The 25,848-nt window shown below is 32.1% G+C and overlaps 1 pseudogene; it reads right to left on the bottom strand.

Moving 5' to 3' along the window:
- Positions 1-16,335, bottom strand: part of LOC149534356 (importin subunit beta-1-like) — a 35,271-nt pseudogene extending 18,936 nt beyond the window's left edge.
- Between the last annotated feature and the right edge of the window lie 9,513 nt (positions 16,336-25,848).

Consider the following 25,848-nt stretch of genomic DNA (forward strand, 5'->3'; position numbering starts at 1 on the left):
AATCAGCAGAAGCAATATGCTGATCAGCACAGGGTTGAGAGGTCTTTTGAGGTGGGAGATATGGTGTACCTCATGTTACAGCCGTATAGATAGTCCTCTCTCAAGAAGAGTGGAGCAGAAAAATTGAAACCATGCTACTATGGACCGTTCAAAGTAATCAGGAGAGTGGGCGAAGTAGCTTATGAGTTGGAGTTGCCTGCAGATAGTACAGTGCATAATGTGTTCCATGTGTCACGCCTTAAGAAGGCATTGGGTCACAATGTGGTGCCTTCAGTAGTATTGCCACCTCTTGATGATGAGGGGAAGCTTATCTTGGTTCCCGATGCCATACTTGACTCCAGGGAGAGGGTGCTTCATAGGAGGACTATCAGGGAGTATCTAGTGAAGTGGAGGAACCTACCTGTTGAGGATGCTACTTGGGAAAATGAGCAGATATTGCAGCATCCAGAGTTGAAATTGCTTGAGGACAAGCAATTTTGGGAAGGGTGGACTGTAATGTCCCCTTTCTAGCATTCATAGCATGATGTTGTTGTTAGCCTATTTCCCCACAGTCCCGTAGGCTAACTAGGACATTAAAGGGGCTTAGAGGCCATTTGGCCTAGACGGTTTCAGTTGCAGGTCTTTCTGAGGGGTTTTGAGGCAACTTTGGGCATACTTACTATTTATAGTAAGTCATCTTGGACATGGCCAGACATTCAATCATAGTGGTATGTCGATGGTAATTGTTTAAAATCGACAAGAAGATTTATTTATCATTGATAAGATTTGTTATGCATTGATAAAGCCATTTTATAAAGTTAAATTTAAATATTTAACTTTATTAATGCATAGACTATAGTTTGTGGGAAATATTTAAATTAAAAGAGTTCCCTTTATTTTTATAACACATTGGAGACATAAGGTACATAAAGGGAGTGATGTTTTATCCCACATTGAGAAAACGAAGGATTGAGCTCTTGTGAGAACACTATAAAAGAAATGGAAGAGTTTTTTTTTTGGTATGCTTGGATGAAGATTAATGTTATGTTGCTGGATATTTGATTATCGGGCTTGGAGGACGAAATCCCTCTTTGCTAGCATTCTCTTTGCTGTTGGAAGACACAGTCAGGAGGATCAAGGGTGTTTTCACTTCAGGAAACACACTGGGTTTCATTTGGGGCGTTTGCATAAAGAAATTTACAAGGGTTTGAGGTGCAGATCTGAAGTTAGTTTTTGCTACAGTTGGCATGAACAGCATTTTGCTAAGTTTTTGCTACAGTTGGCATGAACAGTATTTTGCTATAGTACGGCGTGAACAGTGTTGGTATCAAGTTTACTTGTTTTTTCAGCTGATTAGAAGTTTGGAGGGCTGGCCGACTACATCTACAAAATACTACAGCCACTAATTCCAAGTTTCTTCTGTCAAATTTTGATATTTTACATAATAATTGTTGAATACAAGTCTGAATAGTTGTTTCAGCCTTTAAGGCAGCTGTAAGTGCACATCTACATTTAAAAATCACCCTTTATTAGCAGATTGAAAGAGTTTCTAGATTTTTCATATACTATTGAATGTGTACCAAGTGTTTGTGAAAATGTTATGATGTGTATTATGCATTTTAATGTCACTTCATAGTTGTTCGTAAATCTACTCATTGGAAAGCAATTTATTGAGGAAATCAGCTTTATGAGTTTGCATACAAAGTGTTTGACAATATTCCTTAAGTTAAATTTCTACAAGTCAAAGTTCAAATCAGGGGAGGATATTACATTAGAAAATTAGCTTTTGGAGTACCATCCAACACTACATAATCATCTTCTTTCTTCTCATGTTGCTGCAATAGATCTTTTTACAACACTTCCTCATTGAATTTGACATCCCTACTTCTTACAATTTTATGAGTTTCAAAACCCCCAAGCCTATAACCAAATTCATTAATATTATATCAACAAATACACATTTCTTTGACTTAGCTTCCAACTTGGTTATATTTTTTAGAATATATATGAGCAAATACTTCACAACTGAAGGTTTTGAGAAAAGAATAACTCACCTTCATACCAGTCCATGCTTACTTTAGAATACCACAACCCAAAGGATTAGAGGGGCCTCTATTTATCAAATATATAATAGTATTGATAGCTTTCACCCATGTGTTTAAGGGCAACCTTGCATGAAACCTCATGCTTCTTGCATGCTCCATTATAGTCCTGCTCATGTGTTCAACCACTCCATTTTCCTATGGAGTCCTTGGAATAATCTTTTGTCTATGAATACCCTTAGCGGAGCAATAATCTTCAAATTCATGACTACAATACTCACCACCATTATTAGATTTGAGACATTTTAATTTCTTTTTACTCTCATTTTTTACCAAGCATTTTCATTTCTTAAAAGTTTAAAATACATCAAATTTCTATCTAAGGAAATAAACCCATACTTTTCTTGTTGCATAGTCATTAAATGTAACATAATAATAAGAGCTAGCAAGGGAAGATACCTAAGTCGGTCCACATACATTTGTATGCACAAGCTCTAATTTCTCACTTTTATTTTCCTTCCCACTCCTCACAAAACTCACTCTCTTTTGTTTTCCATACGCAAATTTTACGAAAATCCATATTGATATATTTCAAAACTAGTAAAAATTGCTTGGAATGAATTACTTTCATACTTTTCTTTCTCATGTGCCTAGGTCTATTGTGCCACAATGTTGTATCAGAATCTACAACAACTATTTGTTCTCCCTACTCAACTGCAACAACTATTCTTGAACATTCATTTTTCTCTAAAACAATCAAAGTAGAAGGAACAATATGACCTATACAAAGATATAAGGTGCCTACTTTCACACCTTTTGCTACTACAAGGGAACGTTTTGAAACCTTTCAATTTTTATTATTAAAAATAACTGCACAACCCTCGTCACCAAGTTGCCTTGCTAAAACTAAATTCTTATTCAGCATTGGAACATGTCTTACCTCATGTAGTAGCCAATGATTCCTATTCTACAACTTAATCTTTACTTTTCCCTTTCCAACAATTTGACAAGGTTCATTATCCCCCAAATGAACAAGCCCAAAATTCCCTTGGACATATTCAATAAAATAACCTCTATGAGGTGTAGCATGAAATGAAGCACCAGAATCTAAAACTTGTGAATCATCAATACTTTTTAAAGAAAGAAGCAAAGCATCCTCTTTAGATTTGTTGCTTACCACATTTTCCTTGTTCCATTCTAGTTTATCTCCTTCACTATTCTTGTGAGTCCAACAATATTTCTTCTTATGCCCTATTTCATGACAGTACCAACAACCTCTTGGTCCTCAAGATTGAGACCTCTTCCCCTTTGACTTTCCTCTTGATTTCTAATGATTTCTGGAATTATTTCCTCTCTCAGTCGTTCAATCTCTACTTTGTGCATTCAAAGTACTTCCTAATGTAGATCCATCTGAGGTTTTCCTATGAGTTTTCTCTCTCAAAATAACACCAATCACATTATCATATTTTAGGGTATTAGATACAAAAACATAATTACTTACAGCCATTACCAAGCCATTCTAGCTTTCGGGCAAAGAACACAAAATCAAGAGAGCCCTAATTTCTTCATCAAAACTAATACCCATAAAAAATAACTGACTAGTAATAGTATTAAACTCATTTAAATTATCTGCAATAGATCTACCTTCTGTCATTTACATATTAATTAAATGTTTCATGAGAAATACCTTATTTGAAATCAAGGGCTTTTCATACAATTTCGCTAAGGTTTCCATCATCTTCATTGTTGTAATGTTAAATGTCACTGATGGCGCTGAGCATAATAAAATGCTTCCAAGTGCCTTTCTATCTAAAATCTCACATTCCTCATTTTTCTTAGTTCATTGGTTCATAGTTTTTCCTTCCATCAACTTCCAAAAATCCTTCTAATATAGATAGTCCTCCATTTGCATCTTCTATAACAAAAAATTCTTCCCATTAAACTTGTCAACCCTTAGCTTAGCCTTATCTTCCATCACTCCCACTCAAGCATGAGACTCCCACTTAATTGTGAGACCTTCCTATAGAGGATCACTAAAAAATATGACAATGTTCTGGCTAAAAAAACAAAAAAAATGATGACTTGTTGGCTCTAATATCACTTCTTAGGATTAACCTTAGCCAAAAATAATAGTTACATGCAAATATAAATAATACCTAAAATAATAGATTGCACATAAGAGAACATAAGACACAAAGATTTAACTTGGTTCACCTAATCCCTAGGCTACATCCACCAATAGCAAGTCCAATATTATTATGATCCAGTAATTGCAACCTAATTACAATCCATAATCCATTACGGCTCAATAGTGTTGCAAGAACCAATTTTTACATCACAAATTATGAAAATCGCTAATCTTAAGCCTTTTTATACTAGGGATCACACTTGGGGTACTGCCCCTTGACCCCATCTTGGGGGCACTAGCCTCAAACTCCTGTAGAAATAATCTGGAGGGAAACTATGCCCAATAAACCTCTGAGGCTGATTAGGCTCCATATCGGAACAATGTTAAGGGTTAAGATTATCTAGAAGAATCTAGGAAAGAGGCTTCCTAGAGCCTTCCATAGTACAGTCCAGATTAGATGTAGAACATTCTAAAATATAGAATACTCTAGAAAAGGAGTTTCTAGATTTTGGTATTACATGTATAAATATGTGATGTGCACATACAAGCTCTACACTTTTAGAAGACATTTGAAGGTTTGATGTATGTAAGAAAGATAGATTAATATATTGTTGAACTTGCTTATCAGTTATAAATCTCTACTTTTGGCTCTGTTTTGCCCTACTTTCTACATTACAATAGTTATTACTTTGGTTTTTATGTTGTTTATTACCTATTTTAACATGGTATCAAAAAACATTAGGCTCAACTAGAAATAGATTTCTGTGTGGTTCAGCTGGCGATACGTTTAGAGGTTAAGCTAGAGATTCAACTATAAATTATCTAGAGAGATTTGGTGCAGAAAATACATTGCTAAAAGTGGTTTTTTTGCAAGGCTTATTTTTTTTGCTAACATGGGCTCTTGAAATGAAGTTTAGCCTATATTTGATGGAAGTGGTTTTGTAGATTGGAAGATTGTAGTCAAGAATTCTTTGAGTGAAAAGGCCTTATGGAGGATAGTGAATAAGGATATTGGAGAACCCCAAACTAATAAAGAAAAAAAGATTTGGAGATGCAAGTTGGAGCAAGGTAGAGGTATTATTGGTAAAGCTTTAAACCCCAATCTCAATAGAAGGTTTGTTGATATTGATGATCCAATAATGATATGGGATAATTTAGAAAAATATTATAAATATGTTGATATTGCTAGCACATTTAACATTAAGGAAAAATTGGTCAACTTGGATCCATCCCATTTCAAAAAAATTACTAATTATTTCAATGAAGTTACTTCTTTAAATGCTCAACTAAAGAAAATAAGTGCTAGATATGCAAAGAAAGATTTTCAGTTGATTGTAATGGTTGAAAGTAAGCTCCCCCATCCATACAATGTATTTAAGGAATCAAGGAAAAGGATTATTCAGCTAAATACTAATACTCCACAATAAACTTTTGATCAATTTTGTAAGTTTGTTATAGATGAAGAAGCCCAACTTATTTAAAAAGAAGGGTATATTAAGAAATTCATGCATATGCAGCTAGAAGTAAGTTTTTTATAAATGATGGAAAGAAGAATTGGAGATGATATAATAAATTTCAAAATAATGAGAGTTCAAAAATTTTTTTTATAGAAATGATGGTGTAGAGAAACAAGGTGGAAGAAAACTCATTATTTGTAGGTATTGTGGTGGTGAAAATCACATGGAGAAACTTAGTCTAAAAAAGAAGGACAATGAAAGGTAGCAAAACAAGCCCAAGAAAGGAAATTTTAAGGATGGCACGAAGGATAGATATAGCTTTGTAGCCATCTCCCAAAATAGAGAAGATAAAATAAGGAGGTAACTACTACACCTGAAGTAAAATCTAATGTTAAGGGTGAGAAATTTTCTTTAGATTCTATTAAAGAATGAATATTAGATTTAGGTGCATCTATTCATATGGCTCGAGAGATCTTTTCTTACTAATTTTTTTATGAAGGAAAGAATTCATATCAAGAAATTATTATTGGCAATAAAATGATACTGCTAGTTATAGGTATAGGAACTGTTAATGTAACAAATGGATCTTTGAAAAATGTTTTATTGGCTTGAAGGATTAGGGGTGAATCTAATTTCAATGTAAAAAATAGTTCAAGATGGATATGAGTTTGTTGTTATTTCTGATCAAATCATTGTTAGAGATTAAAATAACCCAACCAATATAATTTCCATTGGTAGAATTGATCATGAAGAAAGTCTTTTGAAATTTGTGGGATTTGCTGATGAAGATTTTAAACACCATCATGCTTATATTGCTCAAGATGATTATATGTCAAAACCTTCGCATGCTAGACTTGGACATACCAATTATAGGAAATCATAAGATATGGTTAGAATGGATATGGTTAGAGGGTTAACAAAAATCTCACCATCTGAAGGAGTTTGTGAAGGATGTGTGTTAGGGAAACATCACCGAGATCCTATTGATTTAGGTAAAGCATGGAGATCCAATCATCCATTACAACTCATTCATAGTGATTTATGTGAACCAACCTATCCTTCACTTTTAGGTACTAGGTATCTCCTCATTTTTATTGATTATTATAGTAGGAGAGTATGGGTTTATTTCATTGAAACAAAGAATGAGGTACTTCAAGTTTTTCAAAAATTTAAGGCTATAGTTGAGAATCAGTGTGGGAAAATAATTAAATGCATAAGAGTAGATAATGGGTGTCAATATTGTAACTATGCATTTGAGTCATTTTGTAAGAATTGTGGAATTAAATTGAAAAAAATGGTACCATATACTCTTTAGAAAAATGGGGTGGTTAAAAGAATGAATAGAACTCTTCTAGAAATGGCTCGTTGTATGTTACATTTTAAAAGTTTACATAATAAATTTTGGAGTTTGGTTGTCTCTTCTATTGTATATATTGTGAGTAGAGTTCCAACCAAAGCCCTCACAAATATCACCCCTGAAGAAGCTTGGAGTGGTAGAAAACCCCACATTGGTTATTTTAAAGCATTTGGGTGTATTACTTGGGCACATATCCTTGAGAAAAAGAGGAAAAGGTTAGAACCAAATACTCGCAAGTGTTTTTTTATGGGTTATAGTGAAGAATCAAAGGCTTATAGGTTATATGATTTGACAAAAAAGAAGGTATTTGTTAGTAGAGATATAAAGCTTGATGAGCATTCACAACTTACAACAAAAATTACTTCTCCTATTCTAGAAAAAAGTGAAGACTGTATTGATGAGGATGACATATGCATAGTTGATACAAATGAAACTACTAATATTTTTGATCAGTCATTATTTGCAGGTAGTGACAATGAAGAAGATGTTTCTCTCGCTAGACAAAACATAAAAAGTGTTGAATAAATCTATAGGCAAGGCTTAAAAATCTAAGGAAGGAATGGTTATGCTCTCATATCAAAAGCATTACATGAAAATGATCAAAAATCCTATGAGGAAGCTTCAGGGAAGAAATAATGGGAGCAAGCCATGAAAGAAGAACATAATGCATTAATGGAAAATAAAACTTGGGAAATTGTACCTAAACCCAAGGTAAGAATGTTATTGGTTGCAAGTGGGCTTACAAAACAAAATTTAGATCAAATGGTGATATAGAAAAATTCAAGGCTAGATTGGTTTCTAAACGATTTAATAAAAAAGAGGGTGTTGATTATGAAGAAACATTTGTCCTATCATTAGAATGAATGCATATAGAATTATTTTATCTTTGACTGTAAGTCTTGGGTGGCATCTTCATCAAATAGATGTAAAAAATGCTTTCGGTTTTATAGATCAGCAACATCCTAATCATGTTTGCAGAATAAATAAGTCACTTTATGGACTTAAGCAAGCACCAAGAGCACGGAATGAGAAGATTGATATGTATTTTCAGCTTCATTGATTTAAAAAATGTAAATCAGTTCCAAATCTTTATGTGAATAAGGTGAAAGATGACATCATCATTATTGCAATTTATGTAGATGAGTTACTCATTGTTGGACTAAATATTAGTTTAATGAATGATTTTAAATTAGCTCTCAAATGGGCATTGTACATGACTGATTTGGGTGAGCTAACTTATTTTCTTGGCTTGTAAATTAGTAGGTTTCATGATGGGTCATTCATCTCTCAAACAAAATATGTTTTGGATCTTTTAAAGAAATTTAAAATGTTTGATTGCAAGCTAGTCCCTACTCATTTCCAATCTAGAGTCAAGCTTACTAAGGAATGCACCTCCAAGAAAATAGGTTCTACTCTATATTGACAACTTGTTGGTAGCTAGGTTTATCTAACTCATTCTAGACTAGACATTTTTTTTGTAGTCAATATGTTATCTTAATTTATGTAGGAACCTAAAGAAAGTCATGTGATGGCTGCCAAGAGAATTTTGTGGTATGTTTGTGGAAAAATGTACTATGACATACATTACAATTATAAGTCCCCAATTTCTTTGCTTGGCTTTACAGATTCAAACTGGGGCAGTGATATTGATGATAGAAAATCTACTAGAGGTTATATTTTTCAGCTTGGCTCAAATAGAATCACATGGAGCAGCAAAAAACAAGCCACTACATCACTATCTTCTTCTGAAGTAGAATATAGAGCAGCAAAAAAAAGTGGAAAAAGAAGTAGTTTGGCTTCAACATCTTTTATGTGAGCTTGGCTTTGGACAAAGTTCAGCTACTACTTTGTATTGTGATAATAAAAGTGCTATACAAGTTGCAAGCAATCCTAATTTTCATGGTAAAATAAAGCACATTGAAATTCATGTTCACTATATTAGGGATCTTCTTCAATAAAATATTGTTAATCTTCAAGTTTTTCCAAGTGAAAATCAAACTACAGATATATTTACTAAGAGTATGCTTGAGGCTAAATTTCTCAAGCTACATAGCATGCTCGATATGATTGAGGTGAACATTAAGGGGGAATAGTCATATAATGTTCCCCTCTTCCCCTCTCTTTTGTATTTTTTTTTGTAGCTAATCTTAAGGGGGGATGTTAAGGGTTAAGATTGTCTAGAAGAATCCAGAGAAGAGGCTTCCTAGAGGCTTCCATTGTATAGTCCAGATTAAATGTAGAACATTCTAGGATATAGAATAAACTAGAAAAAGAGTTTCTAGATTTTGGTATTACAAGTATAAATATGTGATGTGCGCATGAAAACTCTACATTGTTAGAAGATATTTGAAGGTATGATGTATGTGACTAAGGTATATTAATATATTGTTGTCTAAATCAGTTATATATCTCTATTTTTTGGTTCTGTCTTTTCCTACTTTCTACATTACAATAGTTATTACTTTTTTTTTTATGTTGCTTATAACCTATTTTAATAGAGTAGGTGATGAACCCTTCATATTAGTGAGGACCACCTTTATTAGATGAAACCACTCTTTATGTCTAAGTTTGATGTCCACAATCTTAGCAATTACCTGAGTAGAAGTGGGATTGCCATCTCTAGTCGAAGATAGGGTTTACAAAATGAATTATTTGATTTGGGTCTTGAAAATGACTTCCAAAAATCTCCTTCCTTGAACAAGCTTATCTTTTCTATGAGCTTCCCTAGCATTGAAATAATTTTTCAAAATAAACCTCGCAAGCCTCCATCTTTCTAGAGGATTTTCATTTTTGGAAATCTCTAAGACAAGGATATTAAAAAGGCTTCAATATTTTGGTCTTGAAATTGTTCTTAATTTTTCTAAGTAGTAATGCCTTCCCCTACAACTAAATTTGGGTGACCTCTAGAGATAATCTAAATTGTCTATTTTTTAACCCCCTATAGCCCCTTTATTTCCTATCAAAATTTTAGATCTAGAGTATTCTATCTCCTATTTCTATGCTATTAAATTGTGGGATAGAAAATCTAAGGAGCATAAAACATTAATAACAGTATTGGGTCCTTATCAGTATTAGAACTTGGGTTTATATTGATCCACCAATCAAGGTATTATCATGAGGCCTCGTCCATTTTGTTAGAGAGATAAAAATGATTATAGATGTTTCTTTTCCCTTAACTGAAGCTATGAAAAGAAGGCCTACTGCAAGATGAGCATTGCAAAATGGCCATCATTGCATAATTTTTATTTCTTAGCCTTTTCCACTTCAAACTTCATTTTTTTTTTTTTCACATTTTTTTTGTTCCTAACATGACTTTAATTTTTTGCATATGTCACTCTTTCTTATCTAAATATGTTTTAAATAATGTATTATATAATTTTTTTTATACCTACCATGAGTTCCAAATAATAATGATCTCTAATATCCTCTTAATACTACTCACTTTTTTAGTTGTTTTTATTTTAGGTGACTAATTACTAGCAACTAAATATTCAATCACTCATTTAGTCATTTATTTGGTAACTTATTTAGTCATTTCTACTTGGCTGATCTGATGATTTTACCTAGTGACAAAATTTGTCACTTATTTAGTCACCTATAGTTATAAATTGTGAAGAAATAATGGAATGTGATTAGGTTTAGTCACTCAACTAAAAATTTTAGTGATGTGACAAATTTTTTTAGTCACATAGTCACATATTTTCCAAAATGTACTAGTGATATGTTCTAAAATCCATTTTTTATCATTAACACTTGCATTGTCCAATTAAAAGTTCATTAGTAGCCTTATTATAGTAGAGAAATATTGTACTCAATCACCACATAAGAAAAGTGGGCCATCTTCCCTCTAATGTACCAAAGAGGACATATACTAATTATAACAAGTTCTCTAACAACCCCCATCACATTATTATATCCAATTCTCCCCTCTATTAATTATCTTTTCTATTAATGATTGACCTTACCATACAACAATAAAGGCTTATAAAAAACCTCTTTAGTTTTAATTACACCCAAAAATGAAAACAATAAATTATTTGACAATAATGACTTATGTGTCATATTTCCTCATCCATTTTATTCCATGAAAAAACTACTCAAATTCCTTAGTAAATTTGTACTAGCTATCATTTAATAGTTTCCAAAGATACAATGATTGTAATAATTGGGACTCAACAATCTTCTACGTGTGATAATTGTTTGGTATGTCAAACTCAAATCTAAATTTGAACATGATATAAAAGGGCATGCAAACAACCAAAATGAAGTAGAAGAATCTCTAAAGTAGACACATCAAATTAGATTTCCACCTCTAAATTTTGTGGAAATTTGAAAACAAACATGTGAAAAACCTATTTTAGCCGTTAATAAAAAAGAATTGTAAGCCAAGAGCCTACAACATAATGGTAACTTGCGAGCCTCTCATGTGGGAGGTCTTGGGTTTAAACTTACTTAAGTTTGACACTTAATAATAATTAATTTCAATACATAAAAATAATTAATCTAGGCTTCAACCATTTTCTTTTAAATAATAATTGTAACTTATATCTAGCAAAACTATCAAAATAGAAATCAAATTTCTAAAATACTTCTCATATAGTAAAGTTTTTCAAATTAAATTTCAACCTCTAAAATTCGTAAAAGTATGAAGAATTGCCCCTTTTAGACACATCTAGAATCTTCAAGAATTCAAAATCCACATTTTTTTCATCAATGGATCAATGAACAAAGAATATACACATTTTATTAAAAAAATTATCCCATTGGGCCAAGTAGATCTCAAATTTATAGAGATTTTGTGGATTCTTGCACCTTAAGTCTCAAGACCAAATTGGATCAAAAATTACAACCTCTCACTAATCACAAAAAACTCAAGCTTTCAGAACATCTCCATAAAAGAATTTTTTTCTACAAACACCAAGGAAATGAAAAAAAAATCAATGAGGTTCATGTGAAAAGATAACATCATAAACTAAATACATTGATCTCATCAACACATAGGTCAAACTTTAGTCTCGATAACATTTTCTCATAACAAATACATGTGGGCAAAGTTATTTAAATCAATAAAAAAAGTGACATGTTTCTAGTGTGAGATTAAAGTACCAAAATATTTACTAAATAAGGATATTATATGAACTTATTTTCTCCCACTTCATACAAATACAAAACCTATGTTCTAAAATATCTTGGAAACAACTTTGGGTTAATATTGTATTAAAAAATCAACCAGTGAATTGAGTCCTAAGTTAAACAAGGGGTTCCAATTTCCTTAGTATGAAGTACATCATGTTGTGGATAAATTAGCTTGTTCTTTGAAGATAGAATTTCTTACTACAAAGGAATGCAACCAAAGAGCTCATTTCTATCACCATTATTCTTTTCCCATCCAAATCAAATAATGTCATTGAATTTTAAGTCCATTCTAGCATAATATAGTTTTCTATTTAATCTTCTAAATAAGAGTACTTGATGGATCTAGAAAATATGAGAACATGGTAGTCATTACCATTAAGATAGATGAAAACAAATCAATTAGAAATGATGTGGTTTATTACTAAACATCCAAGTATTTTAGCTTACCTAATATGATATTTTCTATATCTTTATATAGACTAAAAATTGAAACACCAATCCGAAACTTGTATAGAAGAGGTTCTAGTTTCATTATCTCTAATACCATGTTGATATATTAAAGCACTTCAACTAAAAGAAAAACCTTTACAAGAGAAACATAAGAATATACCATTTAATATAATACATGAATCTGAATGAGTTAGCTATCAAAATATAGAATACCATTTATATAAACTAGTGATAAATACATGATGAATGTGGTGACCATGTTATCAATGCATGCAACCATAAGGATAACTAACAAAAGAAAGAAAAATAATTCATTTCCCTAAGTTTTCTTAAGTATTTTGAGATGATATAAAAAAGGACAACAACAACAGAGGCTAAAGTAAGAAAAGACTTTGAAATCTTAGTAGCACATGAATCTTCTAAAAATAATATAATATTCTGGGGGAAATAATATGTCCACCAGGAAGATGATGATTTAAAAGGACCATAAGAAAAACTAAATAACTTTTATCCAAAGGTAAGATAATATTTTCAATGAAAACAAATGCACTCATAATCAATCAATTCCTACATTAAATATCTAGGTAAGATACCCAAGAGGTATCATTGTAGATAACTCTTTTTTATTATTGTTATTAATTGACTACTATTTTTAAAAATATATTTAATATAATATTATGTTATATGAATAATAAAATATCATCTACAAGAGTTTTACATAGATATATGAGAATATGAGCAATAGAGGTATAGGAAAAAATAGTACCATCTTTATCTACATGTAGAAAATGACTCGAGATTTACCAATTGGTTCCATGTTGGTTTAAACACAAGAGGTATAAAGAGAGACAAACCACTCACCAAATAGTGACAACATGCACTAAATCTTTAAGAGGGTTAAAGAAGGACATCCAAGGAAAAATAAAGGAGGAAGAAGAGGTGAAAATACTATGGCCAAGATTTGGTTTTAGGAATAAAATCCTTCTAACAAAAGAATAAAAATAAATAACAATGAAATGCTAGTACAAGGGTAAATCTTAAGCTTATATTTTACCAAAGGTTTATACCCTAGAGAGATGATCATAAATTTAAAAGAAAAATTTGCCAATGAGACCCAATTTAGAGAAAACAATCTCATTATCTATTACTTCATGGCCCAAAACCTCCTTGGGATAGGTAGAGCAACAAGGAAAAGGCACACGATTACATAAGGAAGCAATTTTTGTAGCAAGTAAGCACATGCAATTTAATGAGAGTTGAGGCATAAAAAGGAACCACTAGTGTTGATAATATCCTTTCAAGCTTTTTCTTGGAAAAATAAATACTTGGTAGGAGTAGCCACAACCTCAACCAAAACATAGGATGATAACCATATAGAACACCCAATAATAACAAAAAGACTAGAGAACCCTATAGAAGAAACTCCTTCATTACACATAAAAGTAGGCATAGGTACAACCTCCAAGCTTTGGAAAAATTAAAGAGTCAATGAGTATAAAAGGGGAATTTGAAATATATCATAGTATTAGGTATGATCCCTTTCAAAAAAATATATTACAATATTTCTATGCATTATATGTATTAAAATTATATACCATAACATGTAATCATATTAATAATGGTAATAATGATTATACATTCTATCAAAGATTACCAACTCATAAAAAACTTTTAAAAAATTCCCTTTTCATGTCTAAAGTATGATAATCATCTTCAAACACTATTTAGATTATAATCTTGAAACACCATTATTTTCAAGTACACTAGCAACAAGAATTATATTTAATATTTTTATTCAAAATTTTAATTTTAAACAAAATTGCTCAAAATTAAAATACTCTAATTTATATTAGTATTAATAAATAATTCTAAAGTTGCTTTTTTATTTTGTATAATATAAAGAAAAAATAGTAAACAATAAGAACATTTGTTTAATATTTTGTATCATAAATATATGATTAATTTTTATATGATATCTATAAATTCATTTGACCAACATTATTAAAAGATATATTAAACCAAAAAACCTAGGAAACTATTTTTTTTTATTGATTATAATAATATAAGATAATAAAACACCTGTTAAGATAGCTTATCAATTACTTTCAACCTTGTACAAAATATTAACATAGGGGTTACATAGAAGTATGATTTACAATATATCAAAATACAAAAAGAAAACTATTGATTGCCTGAAAATTGTTGCCTCTATGCCAATTCTTTCTTTTACATCATTACCTTCGTATCTCCTAGGAGTTTAGCAAATGAGTTTTCAACTTAGATGATAGTAGAAATATTTAGGAATATGAATTTCCAAAGAGATTTCCTAAGAGAACTACCTTTAAAAATGTTTTCATTTTTATCATAAATGTTAAGTGTAGGGAGTGACCAATTGATACTTTTCGAATATTAAACCATGGTGCACAATCAGGCCCAAAAATTCTGGAAGCTTTTCTACAAAAGGAACAGATGTTAATGTCACCATCTAGTTTTTTAACAACTAATTTATGCAGGAAAAAGAGTCATATGAAACATGACTTCTTGGGTTCTTTAGGTCTGCAGCACATGCCAACAAGGTTCTTACTCAATTGATTAGGTTCACAGTTCAACCCACTAAACTATTAAACTAACCACAAGGAAAAATTGTGTCATTTTTAAGATTGAAAAAAATTGACTCTAAATTAATGAATCACTTATTAGATAGAGTAGTAAAGTTAAAAATTTGGTAAATTTTAATATAATTTGATTAATTTATTATAAATTTGATTAATTTTTATAAATTTATAAATTATACTTTTACATTAAAAATCTAATTTTTGATTTAGATAAAAAATATTTTTAATAGAAAAATTATAATTTATAATTAAATATAAATATAGCATACCATTATAACTAATTAAGTTGTATTTAAAGTATTAATATTTTATTTAAACTAAAAAAATATTATTCATAAAATATAATCACAAAAAAGAAAAATATTTTATTAAAATAATTGTATGTAACACATTATTAATCTAATAGTTTTACATAACAAAATATTTTTACATTTAATAGGTTTCTCAAAATCAAAATCAGACCCAAACAAATTTATAAGTCGGTGAAATTCAAGTAAAATAAATTTTCAAATTTTAAAAATTAAAAATCTCATGAATAAATATTACAAAAATTGAAAGTTAAAGTTAAAATGAAAAATAGTGGCTGAGGTAGAAAAAACTAATAATTAATTAAGTACAACTGATTGCAATAGTATAACCTATAGAGAATACAATAAGAAACTAAATAATGTTTTTGATTAATTATAAATTTAATAATGTTTTTAATTACGTTAGTGGGAAGACCCCATTCAGTGGGAAGAGGGCCCTGATTCCAATGATTCCAATAACAACAAAGATAAGATTTAGAAACAACAATATAATCGCTGCTTTGAACCATCATAGCCCCAAAAAAGCAAAATTATGACAGCTATTTACTATTTAATAATTAAATGAAAATAATTACATAATGTCTTGCGGTTTTAAATATTATTTAAAAATAACTGTTAAACAACCTTGCGGTCGGCTGCACAAGCATACCGACGTGTGATGTAGCTAGATTGCTATATAAACCACTGGAAGGCAAACTGCTATGTAATTCCAAAGTGTTCACAGCAACAATGACGATGCTGAACTTGATCAATGTGTCCGCTTTCTTTGTTGTCCTCATATTCTTCAACGGTGTCTCGGGTACCAATTTTACACCATCAATATGCAGTTCTAAGCTTTTTACTTCAATTTTTTTAGACCACATGAAGCATTTGTGATATATGCAGGATTGTCAGAAATGGAAGATTCACGCTCCATGGTGGTGTCCAATGTGACAAATGACACTGTGAATTTAATCTACACAAACCGTAGGCTACTGAGTCGTGTGGGTAAGTCAAATCCTTGAAATACCTTATGTATTTTTTCATAGTTAGGAATTTGATGGGTATAATTAAATTTGCAGGTCGATTCGCGGAGAAACTGATTCCGGCTTGCGAGAAAAACATAGTAGTTAATCAAAGCCCAACTCTCCGATGCCAAACCAAATACCATGATACACAGTGGAAGTAGTGAATGTGTGCAGCACAGGCTGCTCCATTGCACAAATACATCTGGCCTGCGGATCCTTCACCTCTGCGATATTGATTGACCCAAAAAATTTCAAGCGTTTGAGTAGCAACGACTGCCTTTTTAACAATGGGAATCCAATAAAGGCGGGAGGCTCCGTGTCCTTCGTTTATGCACAAACTTCTAAATATCCCATGACAGTCTCTTCTGTTAAATGCGTGCCATGACTAGAAAGCACTTTCTGTCATATTGTATGCCTGAGGCCCTAACTACTGATGAATAGTGGCTTCGGAGTATTAAATAACTGTGTAGAGAACAGATCTATTTACTGTTTCTACAATGCATATTTCTAATTGCTTGTTCCGTTGGTTTGTCTTTGGAACAGTTATATACTATGCAACTTATTGTGTTTATTTACCAGTTTTGTTTGTGTTTAAAACTGCTCTATGCTATTGAAATCATTATGTTGATGTTCAATATCATTTAAACTGGAGATAATTGTTTTGCTCTTGTAATGCATATATCGGACTCGGGGATTCATGGATGTTTTAGTGGAATAATATATTAGAGAAGCGGAAACATTGTTTATTTGTCCCGCCCAGATAGAATTTTTGCCTGTGAACACATTTAATATTGATTGTACTCGAAAATTTAGAATAAATGCTCATTTGCATTCCTGTTTGCATGAATTCAGAAAATTAGGGTTTGTGTATATTTGATTAGGTGTTCATTATATTTTGGTTTTTGTGGATGAAGGACAATGTGCACGTACTTGTTATACAAGGATGCAGCTCTCCTCTCTACAAACCGTACAGTTCACATTTTTGTCGTAATTAAATTTTATTTAATCTCTATATTATTTAAGTAAAAGTATCTATGTTATTTAAGTAAAAGTATCTATGTTAATATATTTGTTGCACCTATTTGACAATGCATTAAAAGCAGATGTTGAGATATTTTGAAGAGAAATTGCCAATCAATAACAGGGAGGGAAAGATAGTATTGAATTTAGGAATCAAAATACTATATTTCCCTTTGATGTTATTTGTTGAATTAAGTGTTAAATTCTTTACTGATAAATGCTAAATTAATAATGTTAGGGTCCAATGTGGCATGGAGTCATCACTCGATCAATATACATAGCATTGTAGGCTATTGCATTTTGTTGTTGGAAGGTGTTTGTAGAAACAATGAGGATGCTTTCAGCATGCAACAAATGATCATTGTATCCATCCTTTGTCTTATGTATATTTTTCACCAATAGCCTAATCCTCGAGATATTGGTGATGGAAAACATGTCTTGCAAAGTTAAGAGAGTTGAGTAAGCCATTAATCATGACCGGAAAATAATTGAGATAGAAAACAGTCCATATTATGTTGCTACAGAAACTATGAAGTCTTATTGTTATCACAATTAAGAAATAAAACGAGATGCTCCAAGGATTAGGGTTCTGAAAGTATTACTATGATGTGAGCTTCATGAAGGATCACTACTCTATATTCCTAGTTGGATCTACTTTGTAGAGATTGATACAGGGGTCATAGAATTAAAAACTTACATTTTCTATCATTTAGGTAAAATTGTACATTAATATTTGATTTACTTTCACAAGTCATTTGATGGATATAGAGATGATCCCACTTAATTTTACTGAATAACAATGAACTAAAATAAAAATAAATAAAATTACAATTGGAGTAGGAGAATAACTCATTACATATCCTATATCATTCATTACCTACATTGGTCTCAAGATGGTTGAGGATAAAGGTTTACATAAGGTATGGAACAAATGTGAATCAATGAACAATACTAAATGTTGGAAGGGCATATCCCATTAATTGGACAATAAAAAGTATAACTGGGATTGTAATAGACATTTTAAATTTTTTTGGCTTAATTAATTACCCATATCTACCATTAAGCATATCAAGTTATGGACAAACTAGAAACTTGACGTGTTAATTCTCATCATGCTATTCGGTGGGAAATAAATAAACATTTCATAAAAATTTAATTTTAAATATGATGGTACCTAGACATTCAAAATCACAATTACCGTTGATGTGACCCTTCTCAAAATCTTATTTATAGACAATGACAACTTGGTGAATTAGTTAACAAACAATTAAAATATTTATCTTCCTTAAATATTAACCATTTAACCAAAGTAAACAACAATCACAAAAGAATGCACATAGACAATTACACCAATTATGTTGACTAGGGAAACCCTTAATTAGAGGGAAAATCCTAGTGGGAATGATACTTACAAGATGATGTACTCATATAAATACTCCTTATTAGAGGATGGACCCTGTTAGGAGTCTATTACAATATTTAGCACATATGAGTCCCTAATAGGAGACTTTGAAACCCTATTAGGAGATTCCAACCCTATTAGGAATTGTGTCAACCTTGTTAGGAGTTGTAGTATAATGTATGCAAGATGACCTCACTGCCCAAACATGCAATTTCAACTACAAGAACAACTCACTACTCAAACATGTAATTTAATATTATATTCTTCTTTCCTTTGTTTTGTCAATTGAACCAACCACTGTTAGACCTTGTAGACTAGGTCATAAACCTCAGATCCAAATATCAAGCCTTGAATCACTCAGCAAAACCTCGGCAATGAAGTTTCCTTTACTTTTGCTCTACTCTACTCAACTTTTGCATTATGTTCTCTTAGCTACTTACAATCACTTAGCATCAATACAATTCTATATTTCAAGATAAAGGAAAATGTTCTTCCTTTATACCGAGTCCATAAAATAATTTTTTAAGTTGGTTGTTAGACCTTGTCAGTAAATCATTATAGGACCACATTAAGAACATGTTACACTTAGCGATAACATTAATCTTTCCCCTTGCAACTTGAATAATTTTTTGTACACACAATATTATGATGAGCACACTTAACCATGTCATCATCAACATGTCTTCTTCATATCCTCAACCTCAATTCTTAGAATAACAACTCTACTAAGAGATATAACAAGTTTACCAAAATATTCCTCTATAAACTCCATCTCAAAAAAACATCATCAAAACATTCATAACTTCTTCCAAACTTATCATTTCTTCATCTACTATTAAATACATATACTAGATACTTAGAACTATCCCCCATAAATTTGGATAGTGAGAAAACTCAACTAGCCATCTGTACTAACTTGATCTTTGTACTATTCTTCTTTTAGATACCACAAAAAACTGCTAAGTTGACATTAATGACAAACTCAGTCACGAATGTAACATATCATCATAGTAACATATCTACAATACTCCCCCATAGGAATATCATGAACATGCATGCTTCCAACAATCTCCCCCTTTGACACTGATGCCAACATAGTTGAAAAACATCTACTTCAAAAATACCAACTATAAAAGATTATTAATAAATCATAGAATCATTCTCCGCATTTATATACCTCAATGTGCTTTCTATCAAACTATCATTCCATGCTATACTTTTCTTGCTCAAGTCTTCTCCTTATGATGTTCTTCCTCATGATCTTTTCACATGATGTTTTTCATGCCAAACTTCTCCACCATTGACATCAATGTCAAATGTTTTAGTAGTCATCAAACTTTGCAACAATTGATTCTTACTAGCTCAAGTCTCCAAAGACACTGTTCAAATCAACATCCAAAAAGGAGTCCTAGATGATTCGGTCCATTATAGATACTCCCTTATATAGGAAGCATCAGCATTTAGTCTAGACAAAAATAGTGCTCTATTAAACTAGACTGATGCACTCTTGCATATTCTATTCTAAAGTAGGAAGGGTATAACCCCTAGCATACCTCACAAATACTAAAAAGACTCTTTGGGAAGAGGCTTAATGAATATATTTGAAATTTTCTCTTTAGTTCTCACATACTCCAATCTAATTTCCTTTTCTGCGACTTTCTCTCTCAACATATGATAATTGATAGAAATGTGTTTGGTCTTCGAATGCAACATTGGATTCTTAGACATATTTATTGTGCTTGTGTTGTCACAATGTATGACAACTAGTTCACTAATTTCTATCCTTATATCCTTCAACATCTGCTTCATCCAAATAACTTGATTAGAATTTTTTGTTCCTGCAACATATTCTACTTCTTTCATACTTGTTGATGTACAATCCTGCTTCTTGCTTAGCCAAGAAACCAATCTTCCTCAAAGAATGAAGGCTCCACCACTGGTGCTTTTTCTATCATCCATACTACCTTCCCAATCACCATTAGTATAAGCACATAAAGTGAAATAATTAGATCTATCATAGCACAATCTAGACTTAGACATTCCTTTCAGATATCTAAATATTCTTTTCACTATTGCATAATGTGCTTCTTTGGGATCAGCTTGGAATCTTGCAACAATTCCAACTACATTTTCTATAGTCGGCCTTGTGTGATTCAGATATTGCAATCCTCTGATCATATATATGTACTTCATTTTCTCAATAGTAGGTGTCTTATCTATTGTAGATAACTTGTGTCCAGTTACCATAGGTGTTGTGATTAGTTTACATGTTTCCAAACCAAACCTTTTTAGTAAATCCTTCAAATACTTAGTCTAAGAAATAAAAATTTCTTCTTTATCCTGCAGAAATTTTTGTAGTCCTAGAAAATATTTAATTTCTCCTATCATACTCATTTCAAATTCCTTTTTCATCTCTTTAGAAAATTTGTCACCTTCATCATCATTTCCTCCAAATATGATATCATCAACAAATATTACAAAATCATTAAACCACAATCAATTTCTTTCCAATACAAATTACTATTTGCCATACCTTTGCTTTGTCAAATGCTTGTCCAACCTTGCATGCTAGGTTCCAGGTACTTGCTTCATGTAATGTCCCATTTTTTTGGAGGAGTTAATTATAAAGTTATCAATTATATATATATATATATATATATATATATATATATATATATATATATATATATATATATATATATATATATAGTACAAGGTAACTTTATATATTAAATAAAAAATCTTCTAGAGGTTGCTGGAAGAAGCAGAGAAAAAGTTAAAAAGGAGGCCGACCTATCGAGGGAAAAAGAATAAATAGGCATTGAGGGCTCATTGCTTATCATGGAGATTTATTATTGATATTTTTTAATGTGCGTTGTGGAGCCTAGGGTTTCTGCAAGTATTCACAATTGGCCATTGAGAATGAAAACTCTCAATTGGTACGCAATTTTGAGGGTGTGAAAGATCACTTGAATTATTGCAGCTATGGGAAGGATATTTTAGTCCTTTTAGTTGTGCTCAATTGTTGTTTTGGAGTTGCACTTTCATCATATCATCTTCAACATTCAGTCTCCACCATTTGATCAATCCAGGTTTTTCATTTCAATCTGTAGTTGTAACAAGTTCTCAATTGTATATAGCCACTTAGGGTTTCTCTATAATGTGCCATGTCATAATGTTTTGGTGCTGAAAATTGCCGTATCATTTGTAAAAAAAATTGGTTTTCATTGAATGAATACATTGGCACTATTATTTCTTTCATTCAGCAATATACTTTCAATAGTGTATTAAATTTAAGGTTTTTTTAGTGGCCTTTTGGTAAGGGTCATTATAGAATAGGAAGTGGTTGTGCATCTCTATGGATTTTATTACAGGCTTGCCCAAGGCCCAAGGGAATGATTGTATCTATGTGGGGGTGGATAGGCTGACAAAATATGCTCACTTCTTCCCTATCGCTACTACATACTCAACAACTCATGTGGCAAAGGTCTTCTTCAGGGAGAATTTTAGATTACACGGTTTGCCTCGAAGCATTGTGATTGATAGGGACAACTGCTTCGTGAGTCACTTTTGGCAGGAGATATTTCAGTTGTGTAGCACTAAGCTTACACCTAGTGCCAATTATCACCCATAGATTGATGGTCAAACATAGATTGTAAACAAATGGGTGGAAGGGTATTTAAGGAATTATGTGGCAGATCAATTGTGAGCTTGGGTCAGATGGATATATCTCTATGAGTATTGTTACAATACTACATGTCATATGACTATACAAATGACACCCTTCATGGCACTTTATGGTTATAAGGCACGTAGTTTCTTAGATTTGTTGTTGGGAGATAGTCGAGTACCCTATGTAGGTGAACTATTACAGGAAAGTAAGGATATAGTTGCTACTCTCAGAGACAACATTGCTAGAGCTCAGAACCAGCAAAAGTAGTATGCAGACAAAATGAGGACTGAGCGTATTTTTTGAGGTAAATGATATGGTTTACCTCATGTTGCAGCCATATAAGCAGTCCACTCTCAAGAAGAGTGGTGTAGAGAAACTCAAGCCATGCTATTATGGACCATTTAGGATCATCAAACAAGTTGGTGAGGTGGCTTATGAGTTGGAGCTTCCCATAGATAGTAGAGTGCATAATGTGTTTCATGTATCATGCCTCAAAAAGGTGTTGGGTCAAAATGTGATGCCTTCTACAGTATTACCTCCCTTGGATGATGAGGGGAAATTGATCTTAGTGACAAAATCCATTCTGGATAGTAGAGAGAACTAGCTTCGCAGGAGAGTAATCAGAGAGTATCTAGTTAAGTGGAAAGATTTACTTGTTGAAGATGCTACTTGGGAGGGAGAAGTGATTTTGCAGCATCCAACATTAAGATTGCTTGAGGCCAAGCAATTTTAGGCCTAGAGTGGGCCCCTAACAGAAGGTGACATAGGTCTATCCATGTGGTTTGTCGCTACCACATGTCCAAGGTCCTCATTAGTGAGGCTATCTTGGGGTTGCCCCCTTAACGTGGGGAGGTTCCATTTACTAATAGTTCAGGCTTTTGGTGCAATGGTTACTAACTTGGTATCAGAGCCGAAGGTCTTGAGGTTGAGACTCGCGAAGCGTGGTGGGCTATGATGTCCCTAGAGTGGGCCCCTAATGGAAGGTGACGTAGGTCTGTCCATGCAGTTTGTCGCTACCATGTGTCCAGGATCCTTGCTAGCAAGGCTATCCTAGGGTTGCCCCCTTAATGCGGGGAGGTGCCATTTCCTAATAGTCTAGGCTTTTGGTGCAACAGTTACTAACTTTCAAGCCATACAATGCTTTCTTCAGTTTACATTCTTTGTCCTTATCATCTCTCAAAGGACAACCTTTAGGCTACTCAATGTACACTTCTTCAAGTTCTCCATTTAAAAATGTTGACTTGACATCCATCTGATACACTTTGAATTTCTTTTGTGCTACATAGGCTAAGAATAATCTTACTACTATTCTAGCCACTAGAGCATAGGTCTCATCATAGTCTATTCCTTCTTGCTATGAGTAACATTTACATACCAATCTTTACTTGTTCCTTACAACTTCACCTTGCTTATTCATCTTGTTCCTGAATACCCATTTAGTTCTTATTATATTTTTTTCTACTAGTTTGGGGACCAATTCTCATGTCTCATTCTTTACTATTTGATCCAATTCCTCTTTCATAGCTTGTTTCCAATAATCATCTTTACATGCCTCATTAGTATTCTTAAGATCAACTTGAGATATCAAACATAGTTCTTCATTGACTCTTCTTATTGTCATCACACCTTTATCTCTTCTTTCAATGATAAACTTGGATGGGTGATTATTTATCATATTCTTTCTTAAAGGATATGGTATTCTACTTTTGGCTCTATTGAAGGTTTCGAGCTCTATTTCTACCTTGGCTCTCATTCTACAAATAATTATTAGTCTCAAGAAATACTTCATCATTTCTTGGCTTAGTAACAGTATCATCATCTGAATCTTAATTAACTATTCTCTCTTGTATCCTAAATTACTCAACAATTCTCACATTTTCACCTTCCATAATAGTCTTAGTTCTTAGATTGTAACATTTATACACCTTTCTTTTCAATGAATAACCAAAAAACATATCTTCTTCACTTCTAGCATCAAATTTACCAATATTATCATCCTCACTACCAAATTTTTTGAAATACTTAACTGTAGGTGAGTGACCAAACCACAATTAATAAGGGGTCTTCTTTGTGTCTTTCCTGACTTGCACTCTATTCATAGTTTAAACTATTGTATTCACAACTTCTCTACAAAACATCTTGGATACATCTTTCCCAGCTAACATAGCTCTTGTTGGTTTTATAATTGACCTATTCCTTCTTTTTGTAATGTCATTTTGTTCAAGGGTTCTTGGAGTTGATAACTATCTTTTGATTCCATTTACTTCATAAAATATGTTAAACTCATTTGAAGTCAATTCTCCTCCTCTATCTGATCTTAAACATTTAATCATCATACCAGATTCATTCTCAACTCTATTCTTGAATATCTTGAACCTATCAAATGCCTCAAAATTCTCTTTAAGAAATGCAACCCACATCATTCTATAAAAGTCATCAACTAGAATTATAAAATACCTTTCACCATATAATCCTTTAGATTTCATAGGACCACTGAGATCTATGTTGGGAAAAGAAGCCTTGCTATGCTTTGCCAATACACAATCCTTGCAAATTGTGATAGTAGGCTTGACAATCATAGGTAGATCTCTAACTGCAAATATACTAGTAGTCTTCACAATACTGCCAAAGTTTATATGACAAAATCTCTTATGTCATAACCAACTGTCATCTACTTTTACAACCAAAGATGTCATTTTAGTAGGATTCAATTGAAATACATTACCTCTAGATTTGGTTCCTACTCCAATTACCTTTCCATCTTTGTCTTTGATCATGCATGTCTTCTCTGTTAACTACAACTGATAATTTTTGTCTACTGGTTGTCCAAACTATCAACAAAATATACATCCTCAGTATTAGTTTTACCATCAAGAGTTATAGATCTAATAACTTTAACTTGGTATGCTGCATTGTTTCCAACTCTGACAATGTCTCCATTCTAACTTTTGAAGTCAAAAAACTTTTTCATATCACCAATCATATGATGTGAACAACCACTATCAATTATCCAATTAGATTTCTTTTCAACTTGTGACACCAAAGCTACTTTCTTTGGATTTTCTTCTTTAAGTGCCAAAAATCCTATTTCATCATCACTAGCACTTACTGCGTGTTCATCAGAATCACTTGAACTTCATTTGCATACAAATACTCTTTGTCTTTTCTAGGTATTTGTAATTTCCTTTATATTTTCTCTCTCTTTCAGGGCACTTAGATGCATAATGGCCATATTCATCACAAGTTCATAATTTAAAGATTTTCTTACCTCCTT

The sequence above is a fragment of the Cupressus sempervirens genome, chromosome 10 (genome assembly GCF_028749045.1).
Source record: "Cupressus sempervirens isolate cs-2001-9-10 chromosome 10, ASM2874904v1, whole genome shotgun sequence".
Lineage (NCBI taxonomy): Eukaryota > Viridiplantae > Streptophyta > Pinopsida > Cupressales > Cupressaceae > Cupressus > Cupressus sempervirens.